This window comes from Pongo pygmaeus, chromosome 11 (genome assembly GCF_028885625.2).
Source record: "Pongo pygmaeus isolate AG05252 chromosome 11, NHGRI_mPonPyg2-v2.0_pri, whole genome shotgun sequence".
NCBI lineage: Eukaryota > Metazoa > Chordata > Mammalia > Primates > Hominidae > Pongo > Pongo pygmaeus.
Window position 1 is genome coordinate 142,391,887 of NC_072384.2, and position 16,368 is coordinate 142,408,254.

The following is a 16,368-nucleotide window of genomic DNA, read 5'->3' on the forward strand; positions in this document are numbered from 1 at the left end:
GAGACAGAGTCTCGCTCTTTCACCCGGGCTGGACTGCAGTGGCGCGATCTCTGCTCACTGCAACCTCCGCCTCCCGGGTTCAAGCGATTATCCTGCCTCAGTCTCCCGAGTAGCTGGGACTGCAGGCGGCCGCCACCACGCCCGGCTAATTTTTTGTATTTTTAGTAGAGACGGGGTTTCACCGTGTTAGCCAGGATGGTCTCGATCTCCTGACCTCGTGATCTGCCCGCCTCCGCCTCCCAGAGTGCTGGGATTACAGGAGTGAGCCACCGTGCCCGGCCGAAAAGTCCGTTTTAAAAGATGATGTATACAAATTACAGGACGGAGAGAGAACGGGCAAGTTGTTTCCTCTTTCCATGCCTCCAACTCTTCTGAAATATGGGTCATGATGATAATAGGAAAAACTATCTCTGCCATAAAGAGGTGGAAAAAGTCCCGCGAAGTGTCCCCGGTATCTAGAAAGCGCTCAGTAGTGTTTGCTGTTATCTTAGGGATATCAGGCTGCCTGGACATTTCTCAGGTGAGACTTTTTGTTATTTTAGATATCTAAAATACTACTATCTATATGTGCCAAATTGTCAGTTGTCAGCTAGACATCACTTTCTGGTTAGCAGAAGAAATGGAACTGCATTTCCCAGAATCATCTGTGTAGCCCTGGATTACAGTCTACCAGACGAGGCACTCGTACCTTTCGAGGCGATTATTCTTGGGAGGCACCCTCAGCCAGAAATATAGGTGAAATTCAAAGCTGTTTTCTAATGAGCTTTTGAGAACCACCTGCCTCTCTGCTGTAGACCAAGAAATTGCTGGTAGCTTTCTAAGTGTTGAGTTTGCATTTGTTTCCCCATGAGCTCTTGAGACCACCACCCACTTCAGTGCTTTGGGCTGAGGTCATTGGCAACAATTTCCCGGACTTTACTCCCAGCATTTGTGTAAGCCCGCGATTATATTATCACTGCATACCTAGAGTAGCTTTATGTTTTCCAGACCGAAGCCTGCCCAATTCAGTTTGGGGTTCTGGAAGGATGTGGGTTATATTATTATTACCAGTTATGCCCTTTCTTCCTTTTTAATTTACTTTTATTGCTTTTATTTTCTTTAAGACGGAGTCCTGCTCTGTCGCCCAGGCTGGAGTGCAGTGGTGCGATCTCAGTTCACTGCACCCTCCACCTCTTGGGTTCAAGCTATTCTCCTGCCTCAGCCTCCTGAGTAGCTGGGATTACAGGTGCCCACCACCATGCCCGGCTAATTTTTGTATTTTTAATTTATTTTATTTTTAGTCTTATTTTTATTTTATTTTTTTGAGATGGAGTCTTGCTGTCGCCCAGGCTGGAGTGCAGTGGCGCAATCTCGGCTCACTGCAAGCTCCGCCTCCCGGGTTCATCCCATTCTCCTGCCTCAGCCTCCCCAGTAGCTGGGACTACAGGTGCCCACCATCATGCCCGCTAATTTTTTTTGTAATTTTTAGTAGAGCCAGGGTTTCACCGTGTTAGCCAGGATGGTCTCGATCTCCTGACCTCATGATCCGTCCATCCGAGCTCCCAAAGTGTTGAGATTACAGGCGTGAGCCACTGCACCCGGCCAGTTTATTTTTTAATTTAATTTTTTTTTTTTTGAGACGGAGTTTCTGTCTTATGGCCCAGAGTGGAGTGCAATGGCATGCTCTTGGCTCACTGCAACCTCCATTTCCCAGGTTCAAACTATTCTGCGTCAGCCTCCCAAGTAGCTGAGATTACAGGCACCTGCCACCACACCCAGCTAATTTTTGTATTAGTAGAGATGGGGTTTCACCATGTTTGCCAGGCTGGTCTCAAATTCCTGACCTCGGGTGATCCACCCACGTCAGCCTCCCTAAGTGCTGGGATTACAGACGTGAACCACTGCACCTGGCCTACCCTTTCTTCCTTTACGTCAAGCTTAGCGGCGACACTTCCAAATGGTAATGTAAAGTAGTCTGCTGTCATGTGCCCTGTTCAGGCAGAAGCTTTACAAGGTGTTTTGTGGTTTGGTCCCTCCCCTTCTGCCCCCAACATGAACACAGCATGTGCACAGTGAGGGCTGATTTTTCACCCCAGATCCTGTAACAAAGGCCCATGAAGTACAGCCGTTGTAGCTGATGGGCAGCACCAGCAAGGAGTAAACCATTGTGATTTCGAGTCACTGAGACCTCGGGATCCTTTGTTACCACAGCACAACCTAGCGAACGTTTACAAGTACTAAGAATAGTACTTATTATTCTCTTACATAGATAAGTAATAAAAGTAACATCCTTTTTTCTGATTGATGTCTCCTTATAAAATTCCGTCTTGTTGCCTTCCAAAGGATGAAGGGGATTGTAGTAAGGAAGACCACCTTCCTGGGGCTGGGCAAGGGTGCAGTACTGCCTCTCATCAGGTCCAGGAGGACGCAGCAGGCTGATGAAGAGGAACACAGCTCATCCGCCTTGGTGGACGCAGAAGGCTGATGAGGAGGAACACAGCGCATCCGCCTTGGTGGATGCACAGAAGGCTGATGAGGAGGAACACAGCGCATCCGCCTTGGTGGATGCACAGAAGGCTGATGAGGAGGAACACAGGCATCCGCCTTGGTGGATCCACAGCAGGCTGATGAGGGGGAACACAGGCATCCGCCTTGGTGGACGCAGCAGGCTGATGAGGAGGAACACAGGCATCCGCCTTGGTGGATCCACAGCAGGCTGATGAGGAGGAACACAGGCATCCGCCTTGGTGGACGCAGAAGGCTGATGAGGAGGAACACAGGCATCCGCCTTGGTGGACGCAGAAGGCTGATGAGGAGGAACACAGGCATCCGCCTTGGTGGATGCACAGAAGGCTGATGAGGAGGAACACAGGCATCCGCCTTGGTGGATGCACAGAAGGCTGATGAGGAGGAACACAGGCATCCGCCTTGGTGGATGCACAGCAGGCTGATGAGGAGGAACACAGGCATCCGCCTTGGTGGATGCACAGAAGGCTGATGAGGAGGAACACAGGCATCCGCCTTGGTGGATCCACAGCAGGCTGATGAGGGGGAACACAGGCATCCGCCTTGGTGGATGCACAGAAGGCTGATGAGGAGCAACACAGGCATCCGCCTTGGTGGATGCACAGAAGGCTGATGAGGAGGAACACAGGCATCCGCCTTGGTGGATGCACAGAAGGCTGATGAGGAGGAACACAGGCATCCGCCTTGGTGGATGCACAGAAGGCTGATGAGGAGGAACACAGGCATCCGCCTTGGTGGATGCACAGAAGGCTGATGAGGAGGAACACAGCGCATCCGCCTTGGTGGATGCACAGAAGGCTGATGAGGAGGAACACAGCGCATCCGCCTTGGTGGATGCACAGAAGGCTGATGAGGAGCAACACAGGCATCCGCCTTGGTGGATGCACAGAAGGCTGATGAGGAGGAACACAGGCATCCGCCTTGGTGGATGCACAGAAGGCTGATGAGGAGGAACACAGCGCATCCGCCTTGGTGGATGCACAGAAGGCTGATGAGGAGGAACACAGGCATCCGCCTTGGTGGATGCACAGAAGGCTGATGAGGAGCAACACAGGCATCCGCCTTGGTGGATGCACAGAAGGCTGATGAGGAGGAACACAGGCATCCGCCTTGGTGGATCCACAGCAGGCTGATGAGGGGGAACACAGGCATCCGCCTTGGTGGACGCAGCAGGCTGATGAGGAGGAACACAGCGCATCCGCCTTGGTGGATGCACAGAAGGCTGATGAGGAGGAACACAGCGCATCCGCCTTGGTGGATGCACAGAAGGCTGATGAGGAGGAACACAGGCATCCGCCTTGGTGGATGCACAGCAGGCTGATGAGGGGGAACACAGGCATCCGCCTTGGTGGACGCAGCAGGCTGATGAGGAGGAACACAGCGCATCCGCCTTGGTGGATGCACAGAAGGCTGATGAGGAGGAACACAGGCATCCGCCTTGGTGGACGCAGCAGGCTGATGAGGAGGAACACAGCGCATCCGCCTTGGTGGATGCACAGAAGGCTGATGAGGAGGAACACAGGCATCCGCCTTGGTGGATGCACAGAAGGCTGATGAGGAGGAACACAGGCATCCGCCTTGGTGGATGCACAGAAGGCTGATGAGGAGGAACACAGGCATCCGCCTTGGTGGATGCACAGAAGGCTGATGAGGAGGAACACAGCGCATCCGCCTTGGTGGATGCACAGAAGGCTGATGAGGAGGAACACAGCGCATCCGCCTTGGTGGATGCACAGAAGGCTGATGAGGAGCAACACAGGCATCCGCCTTGGTGGATGCACAGAAGGCTGATGAGGAGGAACACAGGCATCCGCCTTGGTGGATGCACAGAAGGCTGATGAGGAGGAACACAGCGCATCCGCCTTGGTGGATGCACAGAAGGCTGATGAGGAGGAACACAGGCATCCGCCTTGGTGGATGCACAGAAGGCTGATGAGGAGCAACACAGGCATCCGCCTTGGTGGATGCACAGAAGGCTGATGAGGAGGAACACAGGCATCCGCCTTGGTGGATGCACAGCAGGCTGATGAGGGGGAACACAGGCATCCGCCTTGGTGGACGCAGCAGGCTGATGAGGAGGAACACAGCGCATCCGCCTTGGTGGATGCACAGAAGGCTGATGAGGAGGAACACAGCGCATCCGCCTTGGTGGATGCACAGAAGGCTGATGAGGAGGAACACAGGCATCCGCCTTGGTGGATGCACAGCAGGCTGATGAGGGGGAACACAGGCATCCGCCTTGGTGGACGCAGCAGGCTGATGAGGAGGAACACAGCGCATCCGCCTTGGTGGATGCACAGAAGGCTGATGAGGAGGAACACAGGCATCCGCCTTGGTGGACGCAGCAGGCTGATGAGGAGGAACACAGCGCATCCGCCTTGGTGGATGCACAGAAGGCTGATGAGGAGGAACACAGGCATCCGCCTTGGTGGATGCACAGAAGGCTGATGAGGAGGAACACAGGCATCCGCCTTGGTGGATGCACAGAAGGCTGATGAGGAGGAACACAGGCATCCGCCTTGGTGGATGCACAGAAGGCTGATGAGGAGGAACACAGGCATCCGCCTTGGTGGACGCAGAAGGCTGATGAGGGGGAACACAGGCATCCGCCTTGGTGGATGCACAGAAGGCTGATGAGGAGGAACACAGCACATCCGCCTTGGTGGACGCAGCAGGCTGATGAGGAGGAACACAGGCATCCGTCTTGGTGGATGCACAGAAGGCTGATGAGGAGGAACACAGGCATCCGCCTTGGTGGATGCACAGAAGGCTGATGAGGAGCAACACAGGCATCCGCCTTGGTGGATGCACAGAAGGCTGATGAGGAGGAACACAGGCATCCGCCTTGGTGGATGCACAGAAGGCTGATGAGGAGGAACACAGCGCATCCGCCTTGGTGGATGCACAGAAGGCTGATGAGGAGGAACACAGGCATCCGCCTTGGTGGATGCACAGAAGGCTGATGAGGAGGAACACAGGCATCCGCCTTGGTGGATGCACAGAAGGCTGATGAGGAGGAACACAGGCATCCGCCTTGGTGGATCCACAGCAGGCTGATGAGGGGGAACACAGCGCATCCGCCTTGGTGGATGCACAGAAGGCTGATGAGGGGGAACACAGGCATCCGCCTTGGTGGATGCACAGAAGGCTGATGAGGAGGAACACAGGCATCCGCCTTGGTGGATGCACAGAAGGCTGATGAGGAGGAACACAGCGCATCCGCCTTGGTGGATGCACAGAAGGCTGATGAGGGGGAACACAGGCATCCGCCTTGGTGGACGCAGCAGGCTGATGAGGAGGAACACAGGCGTCCGCCTTGGTGGATGCAGCAGGCTGATGAGGAGGAACACAGCGCATCCGCCTTGGTGGATGCACAGAAGGCTGATGAGGAGGAACACAGGCATCCGCCTTGGTGGACGCAGCAGGCTGATGAGGAGGAACACAGCGCATCCGCCTTGGTGGATGCACAGAAGGCTGATGAGGAGGAACACAGGCATCCGTCTTGGTGGATGCAGCAGGCTGATGAGGAGGAACACAGCGCATCCGCCTTGGTGGATGCACAGAAGGCTGATGAGGAGGAACACAGGCATCCGCCTTGGTGGACGCAGCAGGCTGATGAGGAGGAACACAGCGCATCCGCCTTGGTGGATGCACAGAAGGCTGATGAGGAGGAACACAGCGCATCCGCCTTGGTGGATGCACAGAAGGCTGATGAGGAGGAACACAGGCATCCGCCTTGGTGGATCCACAGCAGGCTGATGAGGGGGAACACAGGCATCCGCCTTGGTGGACGCAGCAGGCTGATGAGGAGGAACACAGCGCATCCGCCTTGGTGGATCCACAGCAGGCTGATGAGGAGGAACACAGGCATCCGCCTTGGTGGACGCAGCAGGCTGATGAGGAGGAACACAGCGCATCCGCCTTGGTGGATGCACAGAAGGCTGATGAGGAGGAACACAGGCATCCGCCTTGGTGGATGCACAGAAGGCTGATGAGGAGGAACACAGGCATCCGCCTTGGTGGATGCACAGAAGGCTGATGAGGAGGAACACAGGCATCCGCCTTGGTGGACGCAGAAGGCTGATGAGGGGGAACACAGGCATCCGCCTTGGTGGATGCACAGAAGGCTGATGAGGAGGAACACAGCACATCCGCCTTGGTGGACGCAGCAGGCTGATGAGGAGGAACACAGGCATCCGTCTTGGTGGATGCACAGAAGGCTGATGAGGAGGAACACAGGCATCCGCCTTGGTGGATGCACAGAAGGCTGATGAGGAGCAACACAGGCATCCGCCTTGGTGGATGCACAGAAGGCTGATGAGGAGGAACACAGGCATCCGCCTTGGTGGATGCACAGAAGGCTGATGAGGAGGAACACAGGCATCCACCTTGGTGGATGCACAGAAGGCTGATGAGGGGGAACACAGGCATCCGCCTTGGTGGATGCATGGCTCTCCTGGCTCCCCTGGGACAGGGGAGGAGGGTGAAGATGGAGGGAATCTAGCTGGCTGGGCCTTGTGTACTGTGGGGTGGAGGGCCCCTTTGACTGCAGGAATTGCTCAAGCACATAAGCACCTTGAAGTGTGTTACTAAGATACAAGAAACACTTTTGCTTTTGCCTATTCCAGCATGGTGTACCTCTCTTAGGATGCCTTTTAGCACAGGTAGCAGAATACCAGCCAGCCTACTGTGGCTCACAGCATTAAGATATTTAATCATCTGACATTACATGAAGTCCAGTGTTAGGCAGGCAGGAGCTGCTCCCGTGACTCAGTGACATCAGGTTGGTCCACATCCTAGCAGTTCTCTTGGTGTTCCTGCGTGATCAAAGGATGACTGCCATACCCCAGCCTGCTGACCTCAGCCCTGGCGTGGGCATGGGAGGGTCTGTGTGGCTGTGCATCCAGTGTCCTTCGTACTGCCACACTGACAGCCTCAGGCCTGATTTCCAGCACTGTCTGTCCTGGAGCAATGGGAGCAAGAGTCACTCCACAAGACCCTGGAGGCCTGATAGGCGAGTACATCCACTTTATAGGGGAAATGGTGTGATGCTGGGTTTGTGTGGTCAGAGATACAGGTGAAATGGAGTTGGCCGCAGGCTGATAATTGCAGAAAGATGCAGGTGAACACATGGGTTCATGGGTTCATTACGTTCTCTGCTTGCTTTTTTTTTTTTTTCCCCAGACAGCCTCGGTCTGTTACCCAGGCTGGAGTCCAGTGGTGTGATCTCAGCTCACTGCAACATCCACCTCCTAGGTTCAAACGATTCTCCTGCCTCAGCCTCCCAAGTAGCTGGGATTTACAGGCGCCCGCCACAACACCCAGCTAATTTTTTGTATTTTTAGTAGAGACAGGATTTCACCACGTTGGCCAGGCTGGTCTTGAATTCCTGACCTCAGGTGAGTCCACCCGCCTCGGCCTCCCAAAGCGCTGGGATTACAGGTGTGAGCCAGCGCGCCCAGCCAGGTTCTCTGCTTTCTTGTGTTTGAGATTTTCCATTAAAAAAAAAGGACCTGGGTGTAGTGGCTGACACCTGTAATCCTAGCACTTTGGGAGGCCGAGGTGGGTGAATCACTTGAGGTCAGGAGTTCAAGACCAGCCCAGACAACATGGTGAAACCCCGTCTCTACTAAAAACACAAAAACTAGCTGGGTGTGGTGGCGAGTGCGTGTAATCCCAGCTACTTGGGAGGCTGAGACAGGAGAATCACTTGAACCTGGGAGGTGGAGGTTGCAGTGAGCTGAGATCATGCCACTGCACTCCAGCCTGGGTGACAGAGTGAGACACTGTCTCAAAAACAAAAAAACTGAAGGAGCAGGAAAGCTCTTTTGCTAGTCCCTGTTTCTTAGTGTGCTGCAACTTTCACCACACAGGGAATAAAGTCTTCCTCACTGTCAGTGGGCTCGGGCTGTCATGACAAACTACCTTAGACTGGGGAACTGAAGCAATAGGCATTTATTGGCTGGAAGTCCAAGATTAAGGTGCCCGACAGATTGCTGCCTGGTAAGGGCTGTCTTTTAGAGTTGCACATAGCAAAGAGAATGCTCTGGTACCTCTTCCTTTTCTCATGAGGGTACCAGCCCTATCGGATTAGGGTCGCACTCTTATTGAAACCATCCCTGGCCAGGCATGGTGGCTCACACCTACAATCCCAGCACTTTGGGAGGCAGGTAGATTGCTTGAGCTCAGGAGTTTGAGACCAGCCTGGGCAACATAGACTTATTATTTGTAGATTTATTTATCTCTACAAAATAAATAGGTGGGCGTGCCTATAGTCCCAGCTACTTGGGAAGCTGAGGTGGGAGGATCACTTGAGCCTAGGAGGTTGAGGCTGCAGTGAGCCATGGTTGCACCACTGCACTCTAGCCCAGGTGACAGAGTGAGACCTTGTCTCAATTTTTTAAAAAATATTAAAAAACCATCACTAAAAACACAAAATTAATCAAGGAAGAGGGGAGGGGGAAATGGAATAACCAAGCTTGCAGCACACGCAGCACCAGTCATGCGGTGAGCCCCTCTGAGCTGGCGCCTCGTGCCTCAGAATCAGGTAGACTCTGTTATAAGATTACAGTTACCCTTAACTGCTCCAGAGATAACAACTTGAACATTATGAAACCTTAACTTTTCCCTTTGAGATTTTTTTTTATTTTAATTTTTTTTTCTTTTTAGAGACAGGGTCTCACTCTTGTTCAGGCTGAAGTGCAGTGGCACAATCATAGCTCACTGCAGCCTTGAGGTTCTGGTCTCAAGTGATCCTCCTGCCTCAGCATCTGAAGTATCTGGAACTACAGGCACACACATCCAGCTTTTTTTTTTTTTTTTTTTTTTTTTTATAGTGACGGGGTCTTGCCCTGTTGCCCAGGCTGGTCTTGAACTGCTGGGCCCAAGCGGTCATCCTGCCTCGGCCTCCTGAAACGCTGGGATTGCAGGCATGAGCCACCACGCCAAGCCTGAGATTCTTTCAGGCCCTGCATACCAGTGAAAGTACTGATGCCAGCTGCTCTGAAGGACCCCACAGGAGCTGACTCAGCAAGGAATGCAGTTTCCACATTCTAATGAATCATCCTCCTTACCCTGGCCAGTCAGCGACCCCCATTTTCCAGCCCCTCACCTTCCATAATCCCCTTAAAAACCTTAGTTCAGAACTCCTCAGGGAGATGTATTTGAGGAGCGGTCTCCTTTCACCTCCTCACCTGGGCCTTGTTAAACTCTTTCTCTGCTTGTTGAACTCTTTCTCTGCTGCAAACCCTGCTGTCTCAGCATCATGGCTCTGTTAACTGTGCAGCAGCCACACGAAAACTGTTGGTCCTATCACATTAGGACTTCATTTAACCTTAATTAGCTCCTTGGCCAGGCGCATTGGCTCATGCCTGTAATCCCAGCACTTTGGGAGGCTGAGGTGGGCAGATCACGAGATCAGGAGCTCGAGACCAGCCTGGCCAACGTGGTGAAACTCCGTCTCTACTAAACATACACAAATTAGCTGGGTGTGGTGGCGGGCGCCTATATAATCCCAGCTACTCAGGAGGCTGAGGCAGAATCGCTTGAACCCAGGAGGCGGAGGTTGCAGTGAGCTGAGATTGTGCCACCGCACTCCAGCCTGGCGATAGAGCAAGGCTCCATCTCAAAAAAAAGGACTGGTAAGACAATGCGGAATTCTTGCTCCTCATCCCATTGTTAGTTGTGGGTATAATGTTTCTCCCATTCAATCTGGGTCGGCCCCAGTGACTTGCTTGACCAATAGAATGTAGTGAGGTGATGTCTTAGGGCTACCAAAGTGAGGTCACAAGAGCCGGTGGCTTCCACCCCAGCCTCCTGGGACTCTGTGAGACCGCTGCTACTGAGACTGCTGTGCTGGAGAGGCCACATGTGGGTGTTCTGGCCCACGGTGCCAGCTGACATCAGTCCTCTAGGCCCCCCAGTGATCTCTGTTCGGTCACACGGGACAGGATGGTCACCCAGTGGAGTTGCTGAAATTCCTGGCACACTCACATATAACAAAATGGTTCTTGGCGGGGTGCAGTGGCTCACACCTGTAATCCCAGCCCTTTGGGAGGCCAAGGTGGGTGGATCACAAGGTCAGGAGTTCAAGACCAGCCTGGCCAATTTGGTGAAAGCCCATCTCTACTAAAAATACAAAAATTAGCTAGGCATGGTGGCACGCGCCTGTAGTCCCACCTACTCAGGAGGCTGAGGCAGCAGAATTGCTTGAACCCAGGAGGTGGAGGTTGTAGTGAGCTGAGATCGCGCCACCGCACTCCAACCTGGGTGACAGAGCAAGATTCCGTCTAAAAAAAAATGGTTCTTTTAAACCACTAAGTTTTCAGGGGTCTGTAAGGCGGTGATACATAATGGGAACAGATACTTGCAGTTATATGTGTAGCCATGTTCATTAGAGCATGATTTATGATACTGAAATATTGGGAACATCTGTAAAGAGTTTGTTAAAGTCTAATACACCACTACAATGAAATAAATCTAGTCAGTGGGACAAAGCAGGGTGACTAAAGCAGGGCCAGATGCTCACAAGGAGTATTCAGCTAAAAATGTAAGTCAGGCCGGGTGCGGCAGCTTATACCTATAGTCCTAGCATTTGCGGAGGCCAAGGCAAGAGGATTGCTTGAGCCCAGGAGGTCAAGCTGCAGTGAACTGTGATCACACCACTGCCCTCCAGCCTGGGCGACAATGTGAGATCCTGTCTCAAAAAACAAAACAGGCTGGGCTCGGTGGCTCATGCCTGTAATCCCACCACTTTGGAAGGCCGAGGCAGGCAGATCACGAGGTCAGGAGTTCGAGACCAGCCTGGCCAACATAGTGAAACCCCGTGTCTACTAAAAATACAAAAGATTAGCCGGGTGTGGTGGTGGGTGCCTGTAATCCTAGCTACTCGGGAGGCCAAGGCTGGAGAATCGCTTGAACCTGGGAGGTGGAGGTTGCAGCAAGCCGGGATCTCGCCACTGCACTCCAGCCGGGGTGACAGTGCAAGACTCCATCTCAAAAACAAAAACAAAAACAAACAAAAAACCCCCAAAACAAAAAACAAAACAAAATGAAAAGTAGTAGAAAAATGGTGAGTCAATAAAAGAACAACCCCATGAAAAAATGGGCAAAAGTGCTGGGCATGGTGGCTCATGTCTGTAATCCCAGCACTTGGGGAGGCTGAGGCTGGAGGAGTGCTTGAACCCAGGAGTTGGAGACCAGCCTGGGCAACATAGATACCCCAACTCTACAGAAAAAAATTAAAAATTAGCCAGGTGTCATGGTGTGTGCTTGTAGTCCCAGATATTCAGGGCTGAGGCAACAGGTCCTTTGAACCCAGGAGGTCGAGGCTGCATGAGCCATGATTGTGCCACTGCACTTCAGCCTGGGTGACAGAGTGAGAAGCTGACTCTAAAAATAATAATAACCAAGGCTGGGCGTGGTGGCTCAGGACGGGCGCAGTGGCTCACACCTGTCATCCCAGCACTTTGGGAGGCCAAGGCGGGCAGATCACAAGGTCAAGAGATAGAGACCATCCTGGCCAACGTGGCGAAACCCTGTCCCTACTAAAAATACAAAAATTAGCTGGGCATGGTGGCAGGCACCTGTAATCCCAGCTGCTTGGGAGGGAGAGGCAGGAGAATCGCTTTAACCTGGGAGGCGGAGGTTGCAGTGAGCCGAGATCACGCCACGACATTCCAGCTTGGGCGACAGAGAGAGAGAGACTCCGTTTCAAAATAATAATAATAATAAAATAATAATAACCAAAAATTGGAAGCAACCAAGATGCTCTTCGATAAGTACATGGGTGGCCGGGGGCTGTGGCTCATGCCTGTAATCCTAGCACTTTGGGAGGCCGGGGCAGGCGGATCACAAGGCCAGGAGATCGAGACCATCCTGGCTAACACGGTGAAACCCCATCTGTACTAAAAATACAAAGAATTAGCTAGGCATGGTGGCAGGAGCCTGTAGTCCCAGCTACTGGGGAGGCTGAGGCAGGAGAATGGCGTGAACCCGGGAGGCGGAGGTTGCAGTGAGCTGAGATCGGGCCACTGCACTCCAGCCTGGGTGACAGAGTGAGACTCTGTCTCAAAAAAAAAAAAAAAGTACATGGGTAAACTGTGGAACATCTGGACGTTGAAATATTTTTCAAATTAAACATGAACTAGCTATTAAGCCACGCTGGGACCTTAAATGCATATTGCTGAGTGAAAGAAGCCATTCTGAAAGGGCTCATACTGCATGATTCCAATTACATGACATTCTGGAAACAGTAAAATGATCAGTGGCTGCCACGGGTTTCAGGGCAGGGGGAGAGGGATGAATAGGGGAGCGCAGGGGATTTTTAGGGCCACAAGACTATGCTGTATGACATGTAATGGGGGTAGCTGACATTATACATTTGTCAAAACCTATAAGAATGCACTGGGCGCGGTGGCTCACGCCTGTAATCCCAGCACTTTGGAAGGCTGATGCCAGTGGATCACCTAAGTTTAGGAGTTTGAAACCAGCCTGGCCAACAGGGTGAAATCCCATCTTTGCTTAAAATACAACATTTAGCCAGGCGTGGTGGTGCCTGCCTGTAATCCCAGCTACTTGGGAGGCTGAGGCAGGATAATCGCTGGAACTCAGAAGGCGGAGGTTGTAGTAAGCCAAGATTGCACTCCATCCTGGGCGAAGAAGCCAGGCTCCATCTCAAAAAAAAAAAAAAAAAAAAGCACAAGGCAGAATGAACCCTTATGGAAATAATGATGGACTTTGGTTAATAATAATGTATCAGGGGCCAGGCGGCACGGTGGCTCACGCCTGTAATCCCAGCACTTTGGGAGGCCGAGGCGGGAGGATCATGAGGTCAGGAGATCGAGACCATCCTGGCTAACACGGTGAAACCCTGTCTCTACTAAAAATACAAAAAATTAGCCGGGCGTGGTGGTGGGCACCTGTAGTCCCAGCTACTCAGGAGGCTGAGGCAGGAGAATGGCGTGGACCCGGGAGGTGGAGCTTGCAGTGAGCCGAGATGGATCGTGCCACTGCACTCTAGCCTGGGCAACAGAGTGAGACTCCATCTCAAAAAAATAAAAGTATCAATATTGTTTCATCAATTGTAACAAATGTATCACATTAATGCAAAATGTTTATAATAGAGGAATCTGTATGTGTGTGTGTGTGTGTGTGTGTGAGTTGGGAAGCTACAAGTTCCTGTATTGTTTAATTTTTTTGTTTTTGAGACAGAGTCTTGCTCTTGTTGCCCAGGCTGGAATGCAATGGCATGATTTCGGCTCACCGCAACCTCTCCCTCCTGGGTTCAAGCGATTCTCCTGCCTCACCTTCAAAGTAGCTGGGATTACAGGCAGCCACCACCACAACCAGCTAATTTTGTATTTTTAGTAGAGATGGGGTTTCTCCATATTGGTCAGGCTGGTCTCGAACTCCCGACCTCAGGTGATCCACCCACCTTGGCCTCCCAAAGTGCTGGGATTACAGGTGTGAGCCACCACCCCGGCCGACTTTTTTTGGGGGGGGGGTTTGCTCTTGTAGCCCAGGCTGGAGTGCAATGGCATGACCTCAGCTCACTGCATCCTCCGCCTCCTAGGTTCAAATGATTCTCCTGCCTCAGGCTCCCGAGCAGCTGAGATTGCAGGCCCGTGCCCACCACGCCTGGCTAATTTTGTATTTTTAGTAGAGACTGGGTTTCTCCCTGTTGGTGAGGCTGGTCTCAAACTCCCGACCTCAGGTGATCCACCCACCTCGTCCTCCCAAAGTGCTGGGATTACAGGCGTGAGCCACCATGCCTGGCCTGAATTTTTATAATGAACATAATAGTGGCAACAACATTGTTTCTGGTTTTCAATATTTGACTGGGGTTTAGGGAAGAATTCACCAAGGGGGACATAGCTTGTTTTTTTAGATGGGGGTCTCCATCACCCAGGCAAGAGTACAGTGGTTTGATCATGGCTCACTGCAGCCTGGACCTCCTGGGCTCAAGCCATCCTCCCGCCTCGGCCTCTCATGGTGATCTTACAGATTTGAGTCACAGCACCTGGCTTAATATCTTAAAAAATGCATTTTAAATAATGAAAGTACTGCTCCTTTGATCAAGTTATGCTAATTTGTGTGACCAGCAACGTTGCATCTCGGAAGTCAACGATGTGGCTGGGGGTGGGGCGGGGGGTTCTGGGGCCTACACTTTACATCTAGTGGTCATCATTTCTTGGGGCTCGGGGAGCCTTTGGGACGTCCTCTTGAGATCACAGGGAGTGGAGACAGGACTGGGAAGTGACACACACTTCACCCATGAAAGACCTGCCAGAGATGAGTCGGAGCCCCAGCTTGGGGGCGTCCAGCGGTGAAGTGGGAAGAGGAGTAACATGGGTATTGGTGAGCACTACATGATGATGCTACACAAAGTTTGGAGGCAGAGAAGAATCACTCCGAAGACTAATATTTAAACATTTTTAATTATTTTATTTTATATTTTAAGATGGAGTCTCGCTCTGTCACCCAGGCTGGAGTGCAGTGGCACGATCTCGGCTCACTGCAACCTCCACGTACCAGGTTCAAGTGATTCTCCTTCCTCAGCCTCCTGGGTAGCTGGGATTACAGGCACCAGCCATTATGCCCGGCTAAGTTTTGTACTTTTTTTTTTTTTTTTTTTTTTTTTTAGGGGACGGAGTCTTGCTCTGTCGCCCAGGCTGGAGTGCAGTGGCGCAATCTCGGCTCACCACAAGCTCGGCCTCCTGGGTTCACGCCATTCTCCTGCCTCGGCCTCCCGAGTAGCTGGGATTACAGGTGCCCGCCACCATGCCCAGCTAATTTTTTTGTAGTTTTAGTAGAGACGGGGTTTCACCGTGTTAGGCAGGATGGTCTCAATCTCCTGACCTCATGATCCTCCCGCCTTGGCCTCCCAAAGTGCTGGGATTACAGGAGTGAGCCACCGCGCCTGCCCAATTTTATTTTATTTTTGAGATGGAATCTTGCTCTGCCGCGCAGGCTGGAGTGCAGTGGTGCAATCTCGGCTCACTGCAACCTCCGCTTCCCAGGCTCAAGCGATTCTCCTGCTTCAGCCTCCCGAGTAGCTGGGATTACAGGCACCTGCCACCATGCCCGGCTAGTTTTTGTATTATTATTATTATTATTATTATTATTATTATTATTTAGAGACGGAGTCTTGCTCTTGTCACCCAAGCTGCAGTGCAGTTACGTGATCTCTTCTCACTGCAACCTCCCCCTCCCAAGTTCAAGTAATTTTCCTGCCTCAGTCTCCCAGTAGCTGGGAGTACAGGCGCCCGCCACCACACCCGGGTAATTTTTGTATTTTCAGTAGAGACATGATTTCGCCACGTTGGCCAGGCTAGTCTCAAATTCCTGCCCTCAAGCGATCCGCCCGCCTCGGCCTCCCAAAGTGTTGGGATTACAGGCGTGAGCCACTGCGCCGAGTCCGAAACATATTTTAATTATGTTTCTCCAGTATATCTTTTTTTCTTAAAATTTTCTTTTTTTTTTGGAGGCAGAGTCTTGCTCTGTCGCCCAGGCTGGAGTGCAGACGCGATCTCAGCTCACTACAACCTCCGCCTCCCGGGCTCAGCCTCTGGAGTAGCTGGGACTACAGGCGTGCGCCACCACGCTTGGCTAATTTTTTTTTTTGTATTTTTAGTAGAGTCGGCGTTTCGCCACGTTGGCCAGGCTGGTCTCTAACTCCTGGCCTCAAGTGATCCGCCGGCCTCGGCCTCCCAAAGTCATGGGATTACAGGCGTGCGCCAGCGCGCCGGCCTTCTCCAGTATTTTTGCATGCATCTTACTGCACACCTTTGCACGCCATCTTATTAACTATATCATACTGCTGCACGTGCCTTTTCGGCCAAGGCATCCAGATGGTGCGGGTCC